Below are 24,618 nucleotides of genomic sequence, written 5' to 3' on the forward strand. Positions count from 1 at the left end.
CACAAATAAGAAAAGTGAGGCCCAGAATGTTCAGGTGACTTGGGTGAATGAGTTCAGGTGACAAAATCAGGAGGAGAGTCTGCTGGCCCCTGGTCACGTGACTGATCATTGCACTTTGCTACTTTGATGCCTAGTCTCTGGGAAACTGCTCCAAATGCACCTGAAATTTCAATCAATTTAGATCTCATTGTTTTTTTTGTTTTTTAAAATTTTTTTGATGTTTATTTTTGGGAGAGACAGAGTATGAGCAGGGGAGGAGCAGAGAGAGATGGAGACAGAATCCGAAGCAGGCTCCAGGTTCTGAACTATCAACAGAGCCTGACATGGGGCTCGAACTCACGAACCGTGAGATCGTGACCTGAGCCAGTTGGATTTTAATTGACTGAGCCACCCAGGCGCCCCTAGATCTCATTGTTAAACTACCATTTCTTGAAAAATACTATACTTCACATGTATTGAACAAAGGCCTCATAATTATTAAATGTTTTCCATTTAATAAGTTTGAAGTAGGGGTGCCTGGGTGACTCAGTTGGTTAAGCATCTGACTCTTGTTTTCGGCTCAGGTCATGATCTCACAGTCCGTGAGTTCGAGCTCCACATCGGGCTCTGCCCTAATAGTGCAGAGACTGCTTGGGATTCTCCCTCTCCCTCTCTCTCAAAATAAATAAACTTAAAAAAAAATTTTTTTTTTTTTAACGTTTGAAGTAGCTAGCCTAAATGCATTGAAATAAACAATCTCCTCCAAACCGTGAGTGCCAGATACCCACCTGATTCACTGGCACCTGGATATACTTGCAACATGTAGTACAGTATGTGAGTCCCCCATTGTACCCACCAAACACAGCATGTGACTCAAGAAATGCTCGTTGGGCCTCTTCATAAGCATAGTTTAGGTCAAATCTGCACTGTCAGCACAGAGCCCAACAAGGGACTCAAACTCAGGAACTTTGAGATCATGACCTGAGCAGAAGTCGGATGCTTAACCAACTGAGCCACTGAGGCACCCCAAATCTTCACAGATTTTTAAGTTCTTTGTTAGGAAGATGTAACTTACATTTATTAATGGGCCCAAGTTGTAAGTGCTCAGCTTGATGAATTTTCACACACACACACCTTGTAGCCGTCACCCAGCTCAAGTACCCAGCAAGCTCTCCTGGATCCTTCCCGTCAATGTCCCCCAAAGGTAACCCCTATTTTGACCTCTATAACCAAAGGTTAGTTTTAAGCCTTCATTATTAAAAACAAAACAAAAAGCACAGCTGACGATATGGGATGTCGAGCTGGATAAGCTAGAGGGGCCAACGGGGCTTTAATCTATTCTGTTTTTTAAAAAAATCGTCTTATCTTTTAATTTATCTTTCTTGTTCACTGTGTTCTTTTTAAAAATTATTATGTGAAAGATCTTACACTGAATACATCTCTTTTAAAAAGAGAATTTTTCTAGGCCGCTTTTGTTGTCGTTTATTTGTGCTTGAACTTTGACACGCTCTAGAGATCAGAGAAGACAATGCGGAAGGAGGAAAAGAATTTACAGAGGGACATTTATTTTTTGTTTTTAGTCTTAAGTTCTATTTTTCATACCTGTTGTATGGTTTGCTGCTTTTACCTCTACCTTCCCCAAAATGTGGGTATAACATCTAAGAATACATATATTGAAAGATTATTGTTCCTTATTTAACAATTAAGAATAACTAGGGTGGGGCACCTGGGTGGCTCAGTGGGTAAGCGTCCAACTTCGGCTCAGGTCATGATCTCACAGTTCGTGAGTTTGAGCCCCATGTCGGGCTCTGTGCTGACAGCTTGGAGTCTGGAGCCTGCTTCGGATTCTGTGTCTCCCTCCCTCTCTGCCTTCACCCACTCAAACTCTGTCTTTCTCTGTCTCTCAAACATAAATAAACATTAAAAAAAAAAAAAAAGGAGTAACTGGGGTAAGGGCTGCCTGGGTGGCTCAGTTGGTTAAGCATCCATCTCTGGATTTCAGCTCAGGTCAAGATCTCACAGTTTATGAGTTCTAGCCCCCCATCAGGCTGTGAGCTGACAGTGCAACGCATGCTTGGCGTTCTTGCTCTCTCCCCCTCTCTCTGTTCTTCCCCTGCGTGTGCTCTCTCTCTCTCTCCCTCAAAATAAATAAATAAACTTAAAAAAAAAAAAAGAATAACTGTGGTAAAATTGTAGAATCTGAGCATAAAGACTAGAGAGAAAGCAGGTCTTCAAATGGATTTTGTTTCAAGTTTGGGAGTAGTCTGGAGTCCCAAAGCACTGATTTAGAGGGTGCTGAAATTGGACCCCCTTCCAAAGGGAGTGTCTGGTGTGAGACCAATGTGTTGGGGGTGGGGGAGCGCCCAAATGAATACAGCACAGCACAGAGTTTTGGTATCTGACCATCAGCCGACCTTGTATGATCTCACCTACCCAGAGCAGATCCCCTCTGGGGATACGGGGACACGGGGATTGAGAAAACTCCAACTCCAACACCGTTTCAACTGTGTGGAAGGAAGTTAAGAAATAACTTTCAGGAGGCTGGAGATGGCAGTGGCAAAGGCAGCTGTGCCTCCTGTAGACAGTGACCCTGTCGCCAGATACTTAGGGTCAGAGAGCTAGGATTTGAACAGAAAAGCTTAGAAAGCAACTGATCACAAACTCCCCGTAGTGTTGTAGTAAAAGGTGAAGATCAAATTTACCACTGATCTGGTGGATAACTATAAAATCAGTCTTCAGTATAAGTCCAAAATGGTGAAGCAAAAATGACAATTGAGGGGTGCCTGAGTGGCTCAGCCCGTTAAGCATCTGGCTCTTGATTTCAGCCCAGGTCACGATCTCACAGTCGTGAGATCGAGCCCCGCATCAGACTCCACACTGAACATGGACCCTGCTTGGGATGCTCTCTCTCCCGCCCTCCCGCCCCTCCCCCACTTGTGTGCGTACTTTCTCTCTGCCTCTCAAAATAAATAAGTAAACATTAAAAAAGTGACAATTGATATTTATTTAAAATCGATGGTTTCCCCTCTGCACCCCACCCTTTAAACTACTCTTTATAAATATTTTTTGATATTGTTCAACAGCAAATACACACATTCTGAGAATGGTAAAAGAAAATCAGAGAATCCTAACGATTAAGAGTAAAACCTCAGACTGACACAATATGATATTCTGCTCTAGAAATGGGAATCAGGAGGTGAGAGGCTAAGCTAGTTCCATTCTTGTTTCTGCTTTCACAGAGGTGTGAAGTCTCCCCAGATGAAGGTTTGATCATTGCAGAGCTCACGTTAATGGCTGCTGTTCTTGCAAACAGTCCTCTTTCTATCCAATTTCCTGTAAGTTGGGATTTCTGAGCTTGGGGCAGAACAAAGACTACAATTCATCTCTCATGACCTGGGTGGGCATTCAAATGAAAACCAGAATCAGCAATACATTCTCCTGGGATTTTCATTTTCTGGAAAAAAAGAAAAGAAAAATCTCTGCCTATCCAAGATGGAAATAAAATGAAAGCACCCCCCACCCTCCCCTAAAAAAGCAAAGCTACTGTATAGCCTTTGTAAAAAAAATCACTAACTCAAAATAAATAAATAAATAAATAAACTAAAAAAAAAAAAAGTCCCCCTCTCTCTCTGCCCCTCCCGACTAGTGCTGTCTCTGTCTCTCTCAAAATAAATAAATAAATAAACTTTTTAAAAAATTAAAAAAAAAAAAAATCAAATTGCCACAGTCACCAAGCCTGTTATGGTACAGCTGAGTGACCCAAAGGTAGCTGAGGTGATAGAAATAGAGGCACACAACAGGAAAGCTGCAATTTTGTCTTCCTTTTAGGGACATGAGCAGAAAAGTGAGTTAGCCATATGTAACAGCTTTCTGGGCACGTAGGCCAGTATTATAATGAGGGGTGGGATGCTGTTTACAATATAAGTGTCCCATTAAAATAAGGAGGGCAAAGGAGGGAAGTTTTCCCACTAAAGTGTAGGAATCTAATTTGGAAACAAATACAGTATTTCTACTCCGAGTAGCATCAAGCTATGTTTAAGCAAAGATATTATTGGTAAGAGCTCAATAAATGTTAGTTACAACTATTATATTTATCATTATTATTCACTCTAATCAGGCCTTTTAAATGAGCCAGACTGTCATTATAGACCAATCTGAATTTTATTTATTATTATTTTTTTAAGTTTATTTAGTTATTTTTGAGAGATAGAGCACAAGCTGGGGAGGAGCAGAGAGAGAGGGAGACACAGAATCCAAAGCAGGCTCCAGGCTCTGAACTGTCAGCACAAAGCCTGATGTGGGGTTCAAACCCACGAACTGTGAGTTCATGACCTGAGCTGAAGTCTGACGCTGAACAGACTCAGCCACCCAGGCGCCCCACAGCCCAGTCTGAATTTTTAAGAGACAGCTGTCTAAGGAGAAAAATACAAAAGATGTATATGGTGAAATAAAATCCATCAGTAAGATAGTTTTGGAGGCTTTCCTGAAAGTCCATTTTAAAGTGTTATAAAATAAATAAATAAATAAATAAATAAATAAATAAATAAATAAAGTGTCGTAAAATATCTTTATTAATCAAAATCCTTTTTGGGTTACCATAACCAACAGAGTTGGGAGCTGAAAAATAACCAACAGCACCTGAAGAAGAATATTATTACTTCTTGGTAAAATTTTAGTTTTATAAATAATCTGGTAATTAGTTTTCTAAGAAAAATATACTTGTGTATCTTCAGGTCAGTAAGAGTCATTACATGTCATCCTGGATTACTACAGTATCCATTACAGGGACATGGGAGCCATTCAAGAGATGAGTTTTCTTATTCTGATAAAATCATCCACCCAATTTACAACTACATGTCTTGTCTCCATCTAGATATATTTGAAGATGACTTCAGGTTAGGATAGAAGACTGATGAAGCTAGATCACAGAGTCTCCCCTAAAATTAAATGAAGTGAACAAAAAAGAAATGCACAGAAACCTTCATTTGAAACCCTTTGTTCACTAGTGCTCACTGTCAAACCCCACAGACTTCGTTTATCTTTTCTTTCCTCCATTGGTAGGGGAGTGGTGTGGCTGCCAAGGAGGGGCAATTAGCAGGTGAAGCAGAGGTGAAGCGGAGGAAATAAATGCCTACGTTTTTCCTTAATCAGAAGCAAAGGCTTCACGGTTCTACTTTTAACTGGAGAGCAGCTAGAATCTGAGAGTAAATATACTCTACCGATAAAGTGGGATGAATTGTAGGACAGGAGTTTTAACCCAAATACAGCAAAAAGAGCAATGACCAGGTCCACCAACATGAGAGCCCGTGGCCTCAGCTGAAGCTCCTCCTCTCCTCCTGCCCCAATCCCCATCCCTGTAGACACCAATAGTTGTACCCTGTCTCTTCTTCCCTTCTTCTTTACTTAAAAACAAAAACAAACAAAAACACCACAATTGTACTGAGCACAGGCACTCAGAAAAAAAAAGGCACTCAGAAAAAAACTTATATATATATATATATAAGTTTATTTATTTTGAGAGAGAGAGAGAAAGAGCACACATGTGAGTGGCAGAGAGGGAGAGAGAGAGAGAATCCCAAGCAGGCTCTGTCAGCACAAAGTCCAACAGGCTCAATCCCACAAACCATGAGATCATGACCTGAGCTGAAATCAAGAATAGATCGCTTAACCAACTGAGCCACCCTTGTGTCCGCCAAAAAAGATATTTCTAAGCTACCCCATAGTGAGGCACTCATAGGTGTTAAGCTTGAGGCGTGTACAACTTATGGGAAGGTACTTAAATGGAGTGGGCATTCCCATTTCCTCTTCTCTCTTACTGGCCAAAAAGCAGATGTGATGGGTAGAGCTAGAGTGACCTGAGACCACATGGTGAACTTGAGTTTGTGACCCTAACACTGCAGAGTATCATATTAACTGTGATGGTTGGTAGACTTCTAAGTGAGAGAGGATCAAACCTCTTTCTGATTGAAGACACTGTTACTTTGAATTTTCTCTTCTACAGACAAGTCTAATTCTAGCTGATGGATGTTCCCTTCAACCTGCCCTCGGACAACGAGAGAGAAAACACAAAAGACTCAGCCTCAGAATTTCTAACAGGAAGACAAACAGGCCTCAGATCAGTGTGAAAAAGATTGTAAATAAGAATTCATCCACACCCTATCTGTGAAAATAGGAAATCTGGATAGGGTCCCCCCATGTTAAATAATAAGATGGAGAGGAGGATTGTATGAAGACAAGGCAAATACACTATGACAGAAAAAGAGCAGGAACAAATGAGTAAAATATATCTGGGAAGAAACATATTTAAAAACCTAAAGAAAAACAGCAAATGCTTTGCATTCTATGAAACAAAATTAATATATAAATTCAATGAAACAAGAAATCAAAGATGAGCTAAGGCAATAGAAGGCTAAGATTGCAATGTGTGATACTTTTAGGTGTCAACTTCACAGGGCTCCAAAATGCCCAGTCATTTGGTCAAACATTACAGTGAGTGTTTCTATGAGTTGTTTCTGAATGAGATCAAAATTTGAATCTATAGACTGAGTAAAGCAGATTGCTCTCTCCGATATGGGTGAGCCTCACGCAATCAACTGAACACCTGAATAGAACAAAAAAGGCTGAGTAAGAGGAAGTCTTCCTGCCTGACTTCTTTTGGCACATTGTTCTTTTCTGGCCTTTCAACTCAAACTGAAACATTGGCTCTCATTGGTATTGGAGCCTGCCAGCTTTCTGACTGGAACTTAGGCTATCAACTGTCCTGGTTCTCAGGCCTTCAGACTTGGACTAGAACCACACACCAAATCTCCTGGGTCTCCAAATTGCAGCCTGCAAATCTTGGGGTTTTTCAGCCTCCATAATCATTTTGGCCAATTCCTTAAAACTCTCTGTCTCTCCTAACCAACAGGATAGATACAGATGAAACAGATATAGATGATATAGATATAGATATAGATATAGATATAGATATAGATATAGATAGATATCGATGTAGATATACCTTGTGCTTAGATATATATATCCTGCTGGGTATCTTTTTCTGGAGATAACCTAATACACAATGCTAAAAAACAAAAACAAAAACAAAAACCCAAACAAACAAAAAACAAAAAAACCCACAAACACAAAATAAACACATAAACAACAAACTCCAAAACAATGAATTACTTAAAAAATTGATTCAAGACAGCAAGGAATGGAACACACATAGCTGAAAACTAAATTAATAACATGAAGGAAAGGTCTGCAGTAATCACAGAGAATGCAGGGGAAAAAGAAAGATATTTTAACAATCTTAGGGAAGAAGCTATATACAGAGTAAATAATAATAGTCTGACATCAGGATGGCTGGTATCCGTAATCAGAGACTACAATAAGTGGAATAGAAATCATATTGAAAGATACCATAGAAGATGGGGCGCCTAGGTGGCTCAGTCGGTTGAGCGTCCAACTCTGGGTTTCCGCTCAGGTCATGATCTCACAGATCATGGGTTCTAATCCCTCACTGTCAGCATTCATTCTCTCCCTCTCTCTCTGCCCCTCCCCTGCTTGCTCTCTCTCTCTGTCTCAAAATAAACAACAAAAAAAATTTTTTTAAAGGAGACAAAAAAAAAAACGCCATAGAAGAAAAAAAATGAAGCAAAAAAATACAACTGCAGGGGACCCTGGGTTGCTCAGTCAGTTAAGTGTCCAATTCTTGATTTTGGCTCAGGTCATGATCTCAGAATCATGAGATCGAGTCCCATATCTGTCTCTGTGATATATAACTAGCAAAAATTAACAGAAAGGGAGATATGAAAGGAAGTCTAAGTATGGTAATTTTTCATCCTTTCGATTTCAGAGTCAATAGATAGTGTCTCCATTTTATCACTAAAAAATAGGGGTTTAGGGGCGCCTGGGTGGCTCAGTCGGTTAAGCTGCTGACTTCGGCTCAGGTCATGATCTCGCGACCCGTGAGTTCGAGCCCCACGTCGGGCTCTGTGCTGCCAGCTCAGAGCCTGGAGCCTGTTTCAGATTCTGTGTCTCCCTCTCTCTCTGCCCCTCCCCTGTTCATGCTCTCTCTCTCTGTCTCAAAAATAAATAAACGTTAAAAAAAATTTAAAAAAAATAGGGATTTAGTCAATTATATAAGTTCATAAAAGGTAACTATTAGAAGACCTAAAACTGCCTGGCTGACTCAGTGTAGAGCATGTGACTCTTGAGCTTGGGTTGTGAGTTTGAGCCCCATGTTGGGTGTAGAGATTACTTAAAAAAATAAAATCTTAAAAAAAAAAAAAAGACCTACCAGTGGACAATAAGCCTTTCAAGTTACCAAGGTAGAGTACACTTTAAAACAAAAGAAAAGGGGCGCCTGGGTGGCTCAGTCGGTTAGGCGTCCGATTTCGGCTCAGGTCATGACCTCACAGTCCGTGGGTTCAAGCCCCACATCAGGCTCTGTGCTGACGGCTCAGAGCCTGGAGCCCATTTCGGATTCTGTGTCTCCCTCTCTCTGCCCCTTCCCTGTTCATGCTCTGTCTCTCTCTGTCTCAAAAATAAATAAATGTTAAAAAAAAAAAAGATTAAAAAAATAAAACAAGAAACAGATATCATGAAGTAAAATAAAGGGTGTGTTGGAAATACAAAATGTACATGACAATTAATATTAAATATATGGCATATGAATAAGTATAAAAGTACTAAATACATATTAGGAAAAAAAGGAATCAGATTTGGTTAAAAGCAATTAAATGCTAAAGAGTTAGAAACAAAGTTGTTCAGAGGCACCTGGATAGCTCAGATGGTTAAGCATCTGGCTTCAGCTCAGGTCCTGGTCTCATGAGTTGTAGCCCCCGCATCAGGTTCTGCACTGAAGGCACAGAAACTGCTTTGGATCCTCTGTCCCCCTCTCTATCTGCCCCTTCCCCACATACACTCTCTATCTCTTGAAAATAAATAAACTTTAAAAAGAGAAACAAAGTTGGTCAGAAATATTGAAAGGGAAAGATAGATCAATGCATCCCAGGGAAATGAAAACCAAAAAAAGAGAGCTGGCATCATAATCAGTCAAGGATGAATTCAACGAAAGAAATTTGAAAAAAGATAAAGAGGGGAATTTTATGATGGTAAAAGAATAAAGATATAACTGTCATAAATCTTTATGGATCAGGGCATCTGGGTGGCTCAGTCAGTTAAACGTCTGACTTCAACTCAGGTCATGATCTTGAGGTTCATGAGTTGGAGCCCCACTCAGGCCCTGTGCCAACGGCTCGGAGCCTGGAGCCTGCTTCAGATTCTGTCTCCTTCTCTCTCTGTCCCTCCCCCGCTCATGCTCTGTCTCTCTCTGTCTTTCAAAAATAAATAAATGCTAAAAAAATTAAATGTCAATTAATTAATTAATCTTTATGGATCAAATTTTATATTATTGACATACATGAAAAAATGCAAATGCAAATGCAAAGAGGATGAACATAAAGACAGTATTACTAGGAGACATTAACTCTTGGAAACTCATTTCCAATTCATCTTTGTAAAATAAATATATAAGAATAGCCAGTGGGGACACCTGGGTGGCTCAGTTGGTTGGGTATCCAGATGACTCCTGATTTTGACTCAGGTCATGATCTCACGGTAGGTGGGTTCCAGCCCCAGGGTCAGGATCTGCACTGACAGTGTGGAGCCTGCTTGAGATTCTCTCTCTCTCCCTCTCTCTCTCTCTCTGCTACTTCCTGGCTCGCACTCTCTCTCCCTCTCAAAATAAATAAGTCTCTTGCTCTCAAAATAAATAAATAAATAAATAAATAAATAAATAAATAAATAAATAAATATAAAAAAAGGAAACAATAAGGAAAAAATATGCAAAAAACCTAAAAAGCTAAAAAAGAAGAAAATTGAGGGAGACTAGTCCTACCAGATATGAGCATCTATTATAAAACTTCAATAACTGGACCAGTGGAGTTGATTAAAGAGTCCAGAAATAGAACCAAAGATACAGAAGTATTTTTAGATGACAAAAATCCATGGAACAAGAGTATTCAATAAATTGTGTCAGTTTAATTGGTTAACCATTTGGTGGAAAAATAAGTTTCAGTTCCTGCCTTATTCCAAAAATAATTCAAGACAGAATTTAATGTAAAATATAAAGCAAATAAAATGTGGGAACATTTTATTTTTTTATTTTTATTTATTTATTTTTAATTTTTTTTCAATGTTTATTTATTTTTTGGACAAAGAGAGACAGAGGATGAACGAGGGAGGGGCAGAGAGAGAGGGAGACACAGAATCGGAAACAGGCTCCAGGCTCTGAACCATCAGCCCAGAGCCCGACGCGGGGCTCGAACTCACGGACCTCGAGATCGTGACCTGGCTGAAGTCGGACGCTTAACCGACTGCGCCACCCAGGCGCCCCAGGGAACATTTTAAATACATAATTTTGAAGAGGAACTTCTTTCTAAGCAGATTATGCTACCGCAAACCAAAAACCTAAAAGACATGCATTTAATTTGATAAAAATGTAAGAAATTTCAGTTTAGCTAAAAATCACACAAATATGGTTTTTAAAAAACAAGAAACAAAATTGGGGAAATATTTGCCATACACATTCCTGAGAAGGGCTAATTTCATCAATAGACTTAAAAATTCTTACTAAAGAAGAGTTTGGTAAAATCGAATTTGTGGAATGTGTGAGTAAACACACTACCAACTCCTAAAACCTTTTTGTTTTGTTTTGGGTTTGTTGTTGTTGTACTGAGAGAGACAGAGAGACAGAGAGAGAGAGAGAGAAGTGGGGCTCACCCAATTCAGGGCTCAAGATCACCTGATTTGGGACTTGAACTAAGGAACGGTGAGATCATGATCTGAGCCAAAGTCAGATGCTTAACAACTGAGCCACCCAGGTGCCCTGTTTTGGTTTTGAATAGCTTTATTGAGATATAGTATGTATGTATGTATGATATAGTATGCATGACATATAATAAAGCAAACAGATTTAAACAATTTGATCAGTTTTGATAGAGTATAAACCATGGCCACGTGAAAATAATGTATCTATCACCTCCAAAGTTTTCTTGTGTCCCTGTAATTTCTCTCTCCCTTGTTCTCTTCCCCATCCTCATTCCCCAGGCAACCAGCAGTTTTTTCATCCCTATCAATTAGTTTGCAGTTTTATAATTTTATATAAATGGGATTATACAGTATATACTCTTTGGTTGTCTGGCATCTTTAACTCAGCGTAAATATTTTGAGATTTATCTATGTTGCTGCATGTATCAATAGTTCATTCTTTTTTTAAGTCGCTGATTAGTATTCCATTGTATAGTACTGTATATTTGTAGATGATGTCTTTTATTGGTGATTAGTATTTCACTTATAGATATGATTTGTTTAGCCATTCACCTGTTGGTAGTCATTTGGGTCATTTCCAGTTTGAGGCTATTAAACCTGGAGCTGCTTGCTGTGAGTATTAGTGTGTAAGTCTGGTAAGGACATATGCCTTTATTTCTCTTAGATAAATACTTGTGGGTGGTATATCCCAATATGTAAGGTTATCCAAGATTTATTACTCATTAAACATTAAATATAGCATGTATACTTTGATCTCATTCATGTACATTTAAAAAATACATATGCTTTTGTAGGTACTTCAACACCAACTTCACAGTTTGGCTGAATTCCAAATGGCTGGCTGTTAAAATCAATATACAGTTAAAACTAAGACTGAAACAGATTATACCATCACAGAATGAACGTCTGGGTTGCTACAAGAATAAGTCTGAATTTTTATTTAAAAATTCAAATATTATGGGGCACCTGGCTGGCTCCTTGGGAAGAACATGCGACTCTTGATCTCTGGGTTTTGAGTTTGAGCCCCATGTTAAGTGTAGAGACTACTAAAAATTTTAAATAAACTTAAAAAATAAATAAACAGGGGCGCCTGGGTGGCGCAGTCGGTTAAGCGTCCGACTTCAGCCAGGTCACCATCTCGCGGTCCGTGAGTTTGAGCCCCGCGTCAGGCTCTGGGCTGATGGCTCGGAGCCTGGAGCCTGTTTCCAATTCTGTGTCTCCCTCTCTCTCTGCCCCTCCCCCGTTCATGCTCTGTCTCTCTCTGCCCTAAAAATAAATTAAAAACGTTGAAAAAAAATTAAAAAAAAAAAGAGAAAAAAAAAATAAACAAATGAAAAGTCAAATATTAGTTAAATATTTAGCAGACACATCTTTAAAGATTGCCATCATGGTTCAGGAACAGTGCTTTCCCCAGTGGGGTCAGTGGGTCAGCAGCTCCTGTGGTCATGGTACTGCACATTTGTAACAGGTAAATTAGGTGTTCTTTTTCAACCAGCTCCTTTAATAACATCTTGATGTGTGTGTGTGTGTGTGTGTGTGTGTGTGTGTGTGTAGCATAATACAATTTAGGAAGTAGTTTTTCAGTAGCATGTTTTCTAGAAGGAAATTTGTACCTAAGATTTATAAAGTGGGCAACTCTCCAGAATCTTTTTACTTCAATTATTGAAAATCAGACAAGATCAGTCACATTCAGGGTGGTATGGCCAGAGACAAAAATGATTAGCAGTCGATAGGGGTCAATTCAACAAGATTCTGTTTAAAGTTTTGAGTTTGATAGACTCAAAGCTATAAAGAATTGTCTCTTATAAAGAATTGTACTCTCATCAAACCTTTTTTTTTAAATTGTGGTAAAATACACACGACATAAAATTTACTACGTTATAACCATGTGTAAGTGTATAGTTCAGTGATGGTGAGTGTATTCACATTGTTGTGTGACCACCACCACCATCCATCTCCAGAATTTTTATCATCTTGCAAAACTGAACTTCTCTACCCATTAAACAATAACTTCCCATTCTTCTTTGCCCACAGTCCCTGGTGACCACCATTCATTCCACTTTCCATGTCTATGAATTTAACTACTCTAGATACTTTATAAAAGTAGAATCATACAGTATTTGCCCTTTTGTGATTGGCTTATTTCACTTAGCATCATGTCCTCAAAGTTCATCCATGGTGCCCGCCCTTTTGAAGTTTCAAGAGTGAGAACAAAATGTGTTTGGGGTACCTCCTTTTTCTCTATATCTCTACATAATCTTTATTATGTCTAAATATGTCAGGTTATTATTACATGTGATATTGGAGTTTTCCTTCTTTGGAAAATCTGAAGTGATAACAAAGCTGCCATTCTGCATTTAATTCATCTTTACAAGATGTGAAGAATTCTCGAATAGATTTTTTTCTTGTAATAATCATGGCCTAATTGGAATTAAATAATAAATAATTAATCAAAATTCTTCCTCCTGTTTTTTTTTTTTACATTTATTTATTTTTGAGAAACAGAGACAAAGTGTGAGCAGGGGAGGGGCAGAGAGAGAAGGAGACACAGAATCTGAAACAGGCTCCAGGCTCTGAGCAAGCAGTCAGCACAAAGTCTGATGCGGGGCTCAAACCCACGAGTTGTGAGATCATGACCTGAGCCGGAGTCAGACGTTCAACTGACTGAGCCACCGAGGTGCCCCTTAATCAAAATTCTTAAGAGCTATCTTATTCACTCACTTCACCAAACAAGTTTGCAGATAGTAGAATTTTGATACTCTCTAATCTTGATTATTGTCCTTAAAATTTATACTTACTTTTTATAAACATTTGTGGACTCAAAAAGGACTTACTTTCTATCCTTTCCTAAAGTTCTCAAACTCTGCCTTAATTATTTGCACTGACTGTTAATCTATTGCCTTATTTATTTAATTAGTTGAAAAATCTTGGGGTACCTGGGTGGCTTAGTCAGTTAAGTGTCTGACTTCGGCTCGGGTCATGATCTCCCGCTTCATGAGTTCGAGCCCACATCAGGCTGTCTTCTGTCAGCAAAGAGCCCACTTCAGATCCTCTGTCCTCCTCACTCTGCCCCTTCCCTGCTTGCTCTCTGTCTCTCTTTCAAAAATAATAAACATTTGAAAAAAAGAAAAGAAAAACAGAAAATTCCTAATGATGACTTTTGTTCACAAACTTAACTTTTACAACATTAATTATTACACTATTATTATTATTACAATGGTAAATACACACTTTAACTGAAAGAATTTCAACATAAAACACTTGGGGAGATATTTCCATCCAAATTATACCTAGAATGCCTCCTATGTTTAAAAGTGATTGTTCAGATATTAGCAACCAATGACTTGCCTTGTTTGGATCATGGGTGTTTTATGCTGATTAGCCATGATAATAGCCTAATCTGAAATGACAAACCTTTTCCATAAAAGGCTGGAAATGAAATACTTTTGGCTTTGTAGGCAAGCTTCTGTTGCAACTACTCAACCCTGCCACCTATCGTGAAAGCAGCCAAAGACAATTATATAAAGGTATAGGTGTGGTGGATCTCAATAAAACTTTATTTACACAGGGCGCCTGGGTTGGCTCAGTCCGTTAAGCTAAGTTCGGCTCAGGTCATGATCTCACAGTCTGTGGTTTGAGCCCTGCGTCTGGTTCTGTGCTGACAGCTCAGAGCCTGGAGCCTGCTTAGGATTCTCTGCCACCCTCTCTCTCTCTGTTCCTCCCCTGCTCATGCTCTGTCTCTCAAAAATATATAAAATAAATATTTTAAAAAAATATTTAAAAAAAATAAAAATAAGCCTTATTTACAAAACAAAAGAAAAGCCAGATTTGGCTTGAGGCTGATAAATTGCAGACAACTACTCCCTTCCCCACCCCCTTCCCCAACCTCACCCTCCCCAATTTGATAATTGGTCGTGCACAAGTCTGAGAATGCCAGGGTTCTCTATGAGTTGGCATTTGACTCTTCAGTCTTCCACAGGCCAAAGTTGAAACCAAATCGCAGAATTTGGCAGAGCCCTTAGGCCAAAGTGATGTACAGAGCTTCTAGAATACATGCCAGTATGAGCATTACGAAACTTTTGGATAGATAAATAATTGTCAGTCTTGGGTTCCTCTGGGGAGTGGAGAGGAGGCTGGGGTAGGAAACTTTTCTTTTTCCATCCTTGTTTACTCTATGAATTGTTATCATGTGCATTTTATTACTTTAAAACAAAGTCAAGGAACATTTCCTCACTGAATGACTTGGGATGCATAGAATCAGACAGTTTGATGTTTTCTATCAAATACTTGCTGTTGTGGCATTTTCTTTTTAACTAGAAGATTAGAAATTCCCTTGTGATGATAATATGTGGCAACTCTTACTTAGGTTAATATGACTTAGTCTGTTTTTTGTCACACTACAGAATCAATCTGGGGGTGGGGGTGGGGGGTGAAGGGAGACAAAAGTTACAGACGTCCAGTTATAAAATAAATTATGGGCATGTAATGTATAGCATGTGACTATAGTTAATGATACTATGTTGCATATTGAAAGTTGTTAAGAAAGTAGATCTTAAAGGTCTTCATTACAATTTTAAAAAAAGTGTAACTTTGTAATGTGACAGATGTTAATTAGACTTAGTGATCATTTCATGAGATATACAATATACAAATATCCAACCATTATGTTGTACACCTGAAATTAATATAATGTTATATGTCAATTGTACCTCAATTAAAAAGTAAAATATAATTAAAAAAAAGAACTCACAAAGTAAAAACATATCAACCTGGAATGCTAGCCAGTTCATGTGTTCAAGATGCTATAAGAAGCATAAACAAGGAACATGTAGGACTAGATAAAGATCACAAGGCATGAAAAAGTTAATTTGGTTCATTGATTATGTTTTTAGTCTTATCACAGTGATCATATTCTTTTGTTTTTAAGTTTATTTATTTGTTTTGAGAGAGAGAAAGAGTGCATGCAGGGGAGGGGCACAGATTGAGGGAGAGACAGAGTCCCAAGCAGTCTCCACGTACTGTCAGCTCAGAGACTAACATGGGGCTTGATCTCAGGAGCCAACCGTGAGATCATGACCTGAGCTGAAATCAAGAGTCAGATACTTAACTGACTGAGCCACCCAGGTACCCCACAGTGATCATATTCTTGACAACAAATTTTTACCAAAAAAAGATTTTATAATTCTCGAAAATACTGTGCTATAAATAAGAGTATTTATCAATAAACCTTGGAGAAATATTAGTGACTAAAGTGTCTTGAATACTTACAATGAGCCAGACATTATCTTAAGTGCTTACCATGAATTACCATAATCAACGTTCACAGCATCCCTCTAAAGTGGGTGCTAATGTTAGCCTCATTTCACAGATAATACAAAATTAGGCTTAAAGAGGTTAGCAGTTTTGTCCAAAACAAAATAGGTCCAACTATTAAGCTAACAAGTTCTCAGATTTGAACTTATGCAGCCTGATTTGAGTCCTTCTGACTCTCAGCATTTGACCCAGTGAGGAGAGGATGGAGTGGAAAATTCAGGAAGCCTTTCAAATGGGCTGTGGAATGCACTCGAGGACTTCCCAGTGTAGAAGGGGTGAGAAGATGGGAAGAGTTGCAAGGGGCACCAGGGTCACCTCCCTAAATGCCACTGGCTTAGAACATGGACTGAAGTTGGCATTCCGTTTGTGACCACATGTCATTTGGGAGCAGAGGGAACACACTACTATTCAAGTTTCATAAAACTCAGGTTTCAGAATTTTTCGGTGTTACTGGACGTGCTAACTGAAGAGTAATTGTAATGAAAAAAAATCATCTTTAATTCAATTCCTCCTGTAACCTAAATGTTTTAAGGTGAAAACACTACACGGCTTTTCAAAATGCTTAAGAATGCCAGGAAACACACACTGAAAAGCAGGCTGAACTTGGGTGAGGGCCAGATGTGACAAAAGAGAAGAAACAACAGGCAGGCTCGGAGGGAAGTGATGAGTGCCGAAGCCAAGGAGAGAGGAGCCAGAATATTATCTGCAGAGCATGAAGCAATGTGTGCCGCTTGCAGTGCAGCTGTAAAGAGGAAATAACGTAAACATTTCAACAAGGAGTTTCCCTCAAATCCTTGAAAGCCTGTGTGTGTCCTCTGAATGACCGAAGCCCATATAAAGATAATGTTCACAACCCAGACGGTACTCTGCTACAAACCAGGACTGTGTGAGATAAGCGGGCCAAGGAGACAGGAAGGTCAAGGGCATATGGATCGTGATGGCCCAGCAAGCGCTTGCCAACCTGTTTGAGTGTTACTCTCTTTTTACCTTTTCCTCTTTTTGGTGAAGTCTGGCTTCATAACTAAAAACAGAATACTGGAACTTGTAAATAATTTACAAATTTTACTTCCTTTTTTCTTGTCTAAGCTCCAATTCCTTCAGAGCCTGGCAACTCTATGGTCATCTCATTAATCTGGAAATCCAACGTAATTGGTCTGTGAACGGTGCCATGTATAGAAGTGTTAACACCACACTCCTCCCCAGAGGTTAAATTTGTTGGAGTGCTTAACCACCGTGTTTTAAGGTCTCAGTCATTAAATGAAATAACACATATTCAGATTACCAAGTGCCCACCAAGAATGAAAGTACACGGCAAGCCCACAGCGACTAGGGTCTGCAGTGAACGGAAGACACTGGATGTAGTTCAGAGATTCCTACACTCACTCTCCCTCAGAATTTCCTGAGGTTGCCTATCAAGCATATCCCAGGGCTCTTCTTCCAGAGATTCTGGTTTGAGGGGTCAGAACAAGAGACTATTTTTAACAAGCCCCCCCCACCCCCCACCATGTGCTTTTGAGATTTGGGACTGGCTTTTGAGAATTACTGTTGGCAACTAATCTTCACCATCTCTGCCCCACTCCTATTACCCAGTCTTTACCCTGCCTCATTCCCCTGCCCCAGGGCCCTTCTGTCACCCTCCAGCTTCAGATTTATTCAAATGCATTAGTTTGACATTTAAAGCCCTTCTCCTTCCCTTTACACTTCTGTCCTATCAGATTTTATGTTTCCAACATGCTGGCAGTTTGTAGTTCTTGATGAGCCATGGTCGCTTTTCATTGTACATACTATGAACTCTTTCTTAAGTGCCCCACACTCTTCTCAACACCCACTCACCTGCCACCAACCAGCGACAGCACGCACACCCATCCCCACTCTCCCACACTGCCCACTGGAGGACCCCCATATGCCTTTCCAGTCTAGACTTCGTCACCTCTTTGGCCACCATACCCCTAGTTTAGTTTGGATGCTCCTGGTAGATGCTCCTATGTTACCCTAGCGCAGGTTCTGTTAACACTTATCAGACGATCCCACTCATACACGGTTGTTAAAAATGTATTTTCCCCACTAGATTGTTAACTGTTTGTGGTCTTGCATCTCTACAGCCTAACACAGCTTATGGGCTACCGTAGGTTTCTCATACATGTTTATTAAATGAATAACTAAGTAGGTAACCTGATAAGGTAAACTATATGAGACATACACCATCTGCATTCTGTTCTCTCACCAGTCTCTTTTTTCTGGGCCATCTACAAAGAGGGAGAAGGGATCATGCTGGAGAATCTGGAAGGAATTGGAGAAAGCCCTGGATTCAAGTTCCAGAAAATTAGGTGAGTGTCCATCTGGTGGTGGCAGCAAGGAGGGAAGCAAGATGGCCTAACCAAAGGGTTATATACATTTTATATGCAGCTGCCTGGCTGCCTGAGGAGGGGGAGAAAAGAAGGTCTCCACAACCTGCTTCTTCGGTATCTCCTTCTAATTCATTCATTTTCTCAATCCTTGCTACTCTAGCCTTAGTTCAGGTCCTTCCAAGAATATGGGCCTTTCAGTAACAGGAGCAGAAATGTATCATCCAGGCTCAACCAATACACATACCAAAGTCCTCACCATCCTTTCCATAGCACTATTACCAGGAGCCCCCCAAGCCCGTGGTATTCAAGAGCCATTTGCTTACATGGTAACATACCTTTGGCACTCATCCACCATTGTAGTCAAACTACAGTGCATAAACATGCCCCATTAATCCCTCTTCCATCTGAGTTAATGAGCAGGATTTTATTCCTTTTATGCAAAAGGAGAAATTGCGTTAGGGGACTACTATTAGATATACCCAGTGTTGTAGAATGTATTCTCTGGTTTTGATGATTATCAAGTGTTGTAATTTTTAATGGGAAATGCAGGCATAAATTCCAAATTTTTAAAAATAGAGTATTTACGGTAAAATTAAGTCTTCTTCTCATTCCTGGCCCATGGCTACTCATTTACCCCCTCAAGAGCAACCAACTTCTTATATGTGTCTTTCCAGAGACATTTGATGCATTTATGTTTGCATGAATGCACGTGGGTGTGCCCACAGATGTAGAGCAAACATTATGAATACGAATATGATTTCTCAATGTGGTATGAACTCTATCTGGACTCTACTTTCAACTGAGGCCACTGATTTCCATATGTGCCTGCCATTCCTGGCCTCTATGACACAATGTAGCATAAAGGCTGGGGAAACGCATTTGACCACTGGCCACCACTTCCCCACAGGCTGTAGTCTGTCTGTTGGTCAGCCTCACTTCCGCTAGTCAGGAGGTTACCCGTTTTGCTGCCTACTTCCAATTTAGCCCAGATGCAAAGAAAGTAGGGCAACCTCTGTGTATTTTCTGAATCAAACACGTCTTTTCAAATAAAAGAACAGCGTGCCATGGAAGAATTTCAATATTGAGGTCTGTTTTGAAATATTCGAGCAAAGTAGCAAAATGGTGAAGGTGACAGGCATCTGGAACACAGGTGGAAAAAGGGGAAAAAAATCACAACAAAAATCATATGCATATAAAGATGGATATGTACTGAAAAGCAAAAATACTAACCTCTTCCATCCCCACAATTGTGGTGGGAGTACAAATGCTTGCGTTTCATCTCTTTAAAGTGATTTTGTCTGTTTCCTCTTTGTAATAATTTGATCGCACCCATTTACCCTCGATTTCACTTTATTCACTCCATTCTTGGTCAATCCTGCCAACTTGAAGGGCTAGCCTGGATTTGCACATCTTTCCAAGACGACCATCTTGGATGGGTGAAGGGTTTTCCTTCCTCCCCTTTCTGGGGAGTACATGGTGGATTTGCTTCAGATCAGCTGCTCAACTACTATTCATGGATCTCCCATTCCTCATGGAAAGACAATTAGATAAAGAGAGGTCCCTGCTCTCCTTGGGTTGATGTTGTGGAAGAGGTTGGAGCTATAGACTCTTTCTGTCTTTTAATAGGGAAAGAAATAGGCAGACTCATAAACAAAGTGGGGGGGGGAATGTTACATGAATGTGACATAGTTCAAGAAGCGTGCTACAAAAAAAATCCCTGGTTCTCTTAAACACCTGAAATGAGGGTAAGGAGAGAGACTGAGACATAAATCTTTTTTCTGGGGAAGTTTCTCAGAATCACTGATGAAAAATTCGCCATTATGATTGTTTTCTGAGATTGCTGTCTTTATTCCCATGAATGTAGGCATTGTTCCCTCTTGGCTTCTCTGTTTACAGATTCTTGTCTCTTTGTATGTACTTTTCAAGGTTTGGGCCCCAAAGGTGTAAAAACTCTGTGTGGGGGAAAAGTGAGAGGGAGGGTGTTGAGCTCAAGGGCAATTTGAAAACAAAGGGGTAAAGTGGCCAGTTTTACTGCCTGATAAACTGGGTGAGGGGGAGGAGGTCGTGGAAGCTTCCGAGAGCCTGAAGGAGGAGGCTCCTTCTGCCACAAATGGCTATGATGGCCTCCAGGGAGATTTGAGAGATTAGAGGCCTTAATCTTCTGACCTGAGAAGTGGGGACCCTTTTCTCTCTCTCTCTCTCTCTCTCTCTCTCTCCCTCTCTCTCTCTCTCTCAGTGACTTTCAGCAAGTGGACCCACCTCTCAACTGCTTATAACCTGGTAGGAACCTAACTAGAGAATATGCTGAATTTATTTAACTATCTCCAAAATAAGCAGGAAATCTTGAATATTTTATTCTTAATTGTTTTAAGTTTTACTTATTTATTTTGAGAGAGAGAGAGAAAGAGAGAGGGCATGAGCAGGGGAGGGACAGAAAGAGGGAGAGAGAGAGGAAGGGGGGTGGAGCCTGGGGCTCAGTCTCTCGACCCAAGATCATGACCTGAGCTGAAATCAAGAGTAGGTTGCTTAACCGAGTGAGCCACCCAGGCACCCCTTGAATATTTTCAATGTAACTTTTAATATCGAGGTTTTTCAGGGTGCCTGGGTGGCTCAGTCGGTTAAGCCTCTGGAGGACTTCGGCTCAGGTCATGATTTCACGGCTTGTGAGTTTGAGCCCCTTGTCGGGCTCTGTGCTGACAGCTCAGAGCCTGGAGCCTCTTCAGATTCTGTGTCTCCCTCTCTCTCTGCCCCTCCCTTACTCACACTCTGTCTCTGTCTCTGTCTCTGTCTCTGTCTCTGTCTCTGTCTCTCTCAAAAATAAAATAAACATTAAAAATAAATAAATAATAAAATTGAGGTTTATCTCTTTTACGTGTTTACTTGAGTTCTTAGCTACCGTTGTTTGCAGGTCTGAAGGAAACAATGGTAGTGCTGGGAAAACAAACATCACTGTCAGAGCAAGCATTTTGTAAAAACCACCTTTTTCCTCTTTGGTGAGCTGTTAGGCCATCAGCTGTAGCCTCAGCACGGCCACAGAGCACAGCTGTGTTTGGGGTTCTCTAAAGGGAGAGAACCAACCTTTCTTTCCTGCATCTAGAGTACTAGGCGGTCTGACACTTCTAGGAGGGCCCGAGGAGGGCCAGAATATTTATGTTGCCCACAGCACTGGGACATAATATCTGAGTGGGTAAATAAGAACTGAATAAATAGATCACACCTAAGAAGATAACTTGAGGGGCACCTGGGTGGCTCCGTCGGTTAAGCGTGTGCCTTCAACTCAGGTCAAGCCCCACATTGGGCCCTGTGCTGCCAGCTCAGAGCCTGGAGCCTGCTTCAGATTCTGTCTCTCTCTCTCTCTGCCCCTCCCCCACTCTCTCTCTCTCTCAAAAATAAATAAACATTAACAAATTTTTAAAAAAAGAAGATAACTTGAGAAAAGCACAATGAGCACAACCTCCTAAAATGAGCCATTGTCAGTCTACACTCAGATTATTACAAAACGTGAATAAAGTATTCACATTCAGTTTTGCTGTGCTAGTTAGCGTCGTCCGTGAGGAAATATGCTTCATCATCATGTTCGTTCAGAACGGGTGTCTGAAAGGCAGTGTTGTACGCTGGGAGCAACGTCAACTGTAGCACAAGTGGGACCAGTAAAAGATTCGGTTGGCTTCCCGCAAGACTTGTGGAAACAACTTTTTCTATCTAAACACACCCACTCATACACACCCCACAACATACTCCTGGTATCCTGCCAGAACACTTCAGATCTCCCAACCTCATTTCTGGGTCTGACAGTATTTCCAAGAGGTAAGTAGAGGCAGGGAGCAGCTGCACTGAGAAGCTGTCTCATGGTCATTTGTGCAGGGGCTGATCTTTATATGCTTAGATTGTGTGACTTAATGGAGCATCTTATAGGGAATTAATAGAAATAGCTGGCAACATTCTTGACATACTAATAGTAATCATATACAGAGCATGATTTTACAAAGTATTTTCATACCCATCCACTGGCTCTGTGCCTCAGCCTTCTCAGCTCTAAAATAGAAGTGATAATAATAATACTGACTCGCACAAGATGACACCGCCAGTAAGTGGCGGAGTTAGGTTTTATGAGAGCAAAGGCCATAATCTTACTTTCGACAAAAGTCCTTTTTCTTCAGTGTGAAAACAACCAGAGCATTGCTGAGATCTTGGCATTTTTCTGTACACTCAATACATGTTTGTAAGTGGATGAATGATTGATGGAAAGACTGAATGAATGATACAGCTTTGTAAAAAGGAGTCCGAGAGATTGCTCCCTGGATTTTGGGGTTCACAAAATAATATGAATTTCACTGCAATAGACTTTGTTATTCTATCTCTTTAAGAAACAATTTTGACAATGTTACAGCATTATTGGGATGAATACTCTACATATTTATACTCCTGCTTTATCACTTTCAAGTTCATTAAGGAATAAGTTACTACACTACCTAAGAATAATAGTGCCATCTAGTGACACTTATGGTTATTGTCTCTAAAATTGCATATGACAAGAGTGTGATGTGTGCCATCTGTGATCCTCAGCACTTTTCTGTCCAAGAAAACTTTTCTCAAAATTTCGGTATGTGATAGACTTTTACATCCTCATTCATATTTCCCAGATGACATATTTACACACCCTATTCCTGTCAGATTTTCAAACACTGTTTATCTTTTAAGACCTATCAGTTTTGAGAGGCAACACCAACCAACACAATTACTTTTCAGGATGAACAATATTAAATATGTACAGTGATTGTAAGACATCTTGTTTTCAAAAGCATTGAAGTGTAAAAAAAAGTCCATTTACAATCAAGGAAATTCATCATTTAAGTATTTATTTATATATGTATTGCTGAACTTTAAAATTTATTTTATACAATTATTTTATTAGGAAAGATAATCCACTAAATGTATAAATATAATTTAATTTTTAAAATATTAATGGCTTTCATATATATGATAGTATAGTCACATAAATTTACAAATTAGAAAAAAACTTTGGTCAGGCTACTGGCATTATTTAATTAGGAAACGGTAGGTTTCATGAGAAGCACTCCATCTCACTCAAAAAGCTTAGAAGCTAGTCTTGGCTCAGACACTGTCCAGTTATATCAAGTTGAGCAAGTCGGGGAACTTCTGTAACTCAGTATTCTCACCTGTAAAACTGGTTAACAATGCCTACCTTATCCACCTCCTAGAGTTTTGAATCTTCTTTAATGATGGTAAGAAACTAAATGGTGTTATTCCCAATAATCATTTTCCTGGGAGGGCAGGTTCTGGAACTAGACTGCCAAAACTCAACAGCCCCATTGCCCACCAGCTGTGTAACCTTGGTAAGGTACTTCTCTGCTCCTCAGTGCTTCATTTTTGGAACAGGAGTAATACAAATACAGTCCCTATCTCAAAGGGCAGTAGGGTAACATGCTTAGTACATAGTAAACATTCAGCACAGTTTCAACTGCATGATTATACACAAACATCCACACATCCCCAGTGTGATAGCCAGAAGATCAACTGTCAACTTAAGAGACCATCACTATGTGATTCTCAAAAAAGAGAACAATACTGTATAGAGTTTTCATTTATTTATTGACCAGAAAAGAACAAGGTCCTAACCTAGGTGCCTTCTATTACCGGATTCCACAACTCTCTTTATAGATACTATAGGAAACAGAATGGGATAGGCAGGTCAACATAAGATATTAAGAACAACTGATTTTTAAAAAGCTTGATGGCAGTTAGAATAATATTAGGGAGACAGCGACAAGGCAGGGTTGAAGGAGAGGAAATAGACAAGGAGAGATGTTTTACAACCACCTCCTCTACTATTTCGGTAGTCTGAGCCGCCCTTGTGTCTTACCTGGATGACAGCGGTAGTCTCCTAACTGGAAGCCTTATTGTTTTTGTTTCTACTCTAGCCCCTCCTTTCTTTCCTTTCCTTTCCTCTCCTTTCCTCTCCGCTTCTCCCCTCCCCTGTCTTCTCTTTTCTTTTCTTTTAAGTAGGCTTCACACCCAGCACGGAGCCCAACGCAGGGCTTGAACTCAAGACCCTGAGATCATGACCTGAGCTGAGAACAAGAGTCAGACCCTTAACTGACTGAGCCACCCAGACGCTCCTTGCCCCTCCTTTCCATAC

At 40.0% G+C, this 24,618-nt stretch overlaps 1 long non-coding RNA gene across 1 annotated transcript in view; it reads left to right on the plus strand.

The window, feature by feature from the left end:
• The window catches only part of LOC109493342, a 145,986-nt gene that overhangs the window by 119,100 nt on the left and 2,268 nt on the right, over positions 1 to 24,618 (plus strand). Inside the window, exon 6 of the long non-coding RNA XR_006587907.1 lies at positions 18,338 to 18,437. This is a non-coding gene — a long non-coding RNA (uncharacterized LOC109493342). The remainder of the gene's footprint in view (positions 1 to 18,337; positions 18,438 to 24,618) is intronic.

This window comes from Felis catus, chromosome D3 (assembly GCF_018350175.1).
Source record: "Felis catus isolate Fca126 chromosome D3, F.catus_Fca126_mat1.0, whole genome shotgun sequence".
Lineage (NCBI taxonomy): Eukaryota > Metazoa > Chordata > Mammalia > Carnivora > Felidae > Felis > Felis catus.